This window comes from Anabrus simplex, chromosome 7 (assembly GCF_040414725.1).
Source record: "Anabrus simplex isolate iqAnaSimp1 chromosome 7, ASM4041472v1, whole genome shotgun sequence".
In the NCBI taxonomy this organism is placed as follows: Eukaryota; Metazoa; Arthropoda; class Insecta; order Orthoptera; family Tettigoniidae; genus Anabrus; species Anabrus simplex.
This window is the reverse complement of record NC_090271.1, coordinates 124,145,004-124,147,510: the sequence shown is the minus strand read 5'-3', so window position 1 is coordinate 124,147,510 and position 2,507 is coordinate 124,145,004. Positions and strand designations below refer to the sequence as shown.

Genomic DNA, 2,507 nt, shown 5'->3' with positions numbered 1-2,507 from the left:
GGAGACGAAAGGGGCCAGAATAATCGGTAGAAGAAAGATCTTGACAAAGTTGTTGACAATAAGGATCAAGTTTTTGATGATCAAGACATGATTGAAAGGAAAGAGGAAAATTGGTAAGAGAAGAAATAGAAGTAACAGAGTTAATAGGAAGTTGATTAAGCTCAGAAAGATGAGATGAAGTGTCATCAAAAAGCCGAGATAGCGCGTCAGCAACAGAATTATGATATCCGGAAACAAACTTAAGAGAAAATTTGAAACGGGATAAGCGAAGCAACCATCTACCGGTACGTCCAATTTTGGGGGCATTATGTAATAACCCAGAAAGAGCTTGGTTATCGGTACTGACTAAAAATTCGCGATGGTCTAAGTACTCCGCAAAATGCTCAATGGAAAGAATGAGAGCTAAAGCCTCTCTTTCATACACAGAATATTTACGTTCAACAGGGGTAAGAAGACGACTGAAATAAGCAACAGGTAAAGTTTGATCGTTCTTCGTCTGCTGGAGAACAGCACCTATAGCAACATCGGAGGCGTCAGTGGAAAGTTCAAATTGTAAATCAAAATCAGGGATTTGCAAAAGAGGGGCCTGAGAAAGCTTAGATTTTAACGTATCAAAGGCGGTTTGTTGAAGAGAAGTCCAATGAAATTTGATACCTTTACGTTTAAGCAGATTGAGGGGTTCGGAAAGTAGAGAAAAATTGGGAATATATTTAGCATAAAATCCAATCATACCAAGAAAAGAACGCAATTGTTTGAGATTAGAGGGAGGAGGTATTTTGTAAATGGCAGAAACTCTTTCAGGGTCGACAGCCACACCCTGTGAACTTAAGATGTGACCCAAAAATTTAATAGATGTCTGGGCGATAAGCACCTTAGAAGGGTTGACAGTTAAGCCGACTGAGCGGAGGCGAGTCAACACTTCACGGACATGGTGTAAATGGGTTTCAAAATCGGAAGAATAAATAAGAATATCATCAATAAAGGGAAATAAGTATTTATATTTTATATCAGCAAACAAGGAATCCACAAACCGCTGCATAATTTGTGAGCCAAGATTCAAACCGAAGGGGACTTTTTTGAATTGATATAGTCCATTCGGGGTAATGAAAGCCGTATAGCGAGAACTAATGTCATCTAAAGGAATTTGATTATAAGCAGAATTTCAATCAAAGATGGTAAAAAACTGAGCATTTGAAAAATGTTGAAAAGCAGATTGCAATTTTGGCATGGGATATGCATCATACAGGATGCGAGAATTTAATTTTCTATAGTCCACTATAAAACGAGAGGATCCATCGGTTTTATCCACGATGAAAGCGGGAGAGGCATAATTAGAAGATGAAGTAATAATAGTCTCAGTTTTAAGCATTTGATCAACTAAGGCATTCAAAATTTTCATGCGAGGGGGACTCAAAAAATAAGGAGAAGAACGAACCGGGGTTGGATCAGTAAGATCAATGTGAGCAGAAAAATTTTTGACGGTGCCCAGGGTGGGGGTAATGACATCGGAAAACTCTTCAAGTAAGGACTGAACGCGGTCAGAATGAACAGAATTTATAGGTAAACAGGTAGAGGGATGAGAAAGGGGGAAGTCAGAACTATGAACCAATGGAATAGACTTAGAAGAAAAATGAAAGGAGACCGTAGAGTTGACCGAATCCAATATAAGTCCAGTATGGGAAAAAAATTCAAAACCTAAAATAATAGGTGATGATAAGTTTTCAACAACCAAAAAAGTAAAAGGCCAAGAAAAATCTTGCATCTTAATATTTAAAGAAACAGCAAGAACGATCTCTAAAGGTTGATTGCAGGCAGAGAGACAACGAACAGTAGAGGGAGAATAAGAGAGTTGAGGACATAGAGATTGCAAAGATTGAAAAAATGGTAAACTAATAAGAGAAACAGCAGCACCAGAATCTAACAAAGCAAGAGAGGGTAGGTTATTTACCGTGACGAGAACATGAGAGGTCGGAGGTAGGAAAGAAGTAGAGCAAGGCGAAAAATAAGAAGAAGTTAATGGGATGGGCGAAATCACGGAGGTAGGGCGAGGCGTCTGAAGAGTGTGGGAAGGCAGATTTTCCCCATGAATACGCCGACTGCCTAGCGGCGAGGGGGAAAGGCGTTTCCCACAAGCAGAGTGGCGCAGTGGAAGCGTGCTGGGCTCATAACCCAGAGGTCCGTGGATCGAAACCACGCTCTGCTACCATTTGTAACGTTAGGGATATTGATTGGGGGATGGGTATGATGTCGTAAAAGTATGTACACTCAGAATAACCTCGCAATACACCAGAGTGGAAATGGTAAGTCAATATACGAACAAAAACCAAGGCATGAACTTGGACGCTAATCCGACTCACGCAGTATCATAAACAAACACCAATCTTTGCAAGTGATGGCATAGCACGAAAAGGTTTTACAACTCTCCAGAAAAATCCACACATGCACAAGTGCTCAGATTTCAATTTTCAAAGAGGAGGATTTCAGCAGAGCGCATAGGGAAGCATTTT

At 40.2% G+C, this 2,507-nt stretch overlaps 1 non-coding gene across 1 annotated transcript; it reads left to right on the top strand.

Moving 5' to 3' along the window:
- The first annotated feature begins 2,131 nt into the window (after positions 1–2,131).
- TRNAM-CAU (transfer RNA methionine (anticodon CAU)) lies at positions 2,132–2,203 on the top strand. The gene has a single exon. It is a non-coding gene; the product is annotated as a tRNA-Met (tRNA).
- The last annotated feature ends 304 nt before the right edge of the window (positions 2,204–2,507 follow it).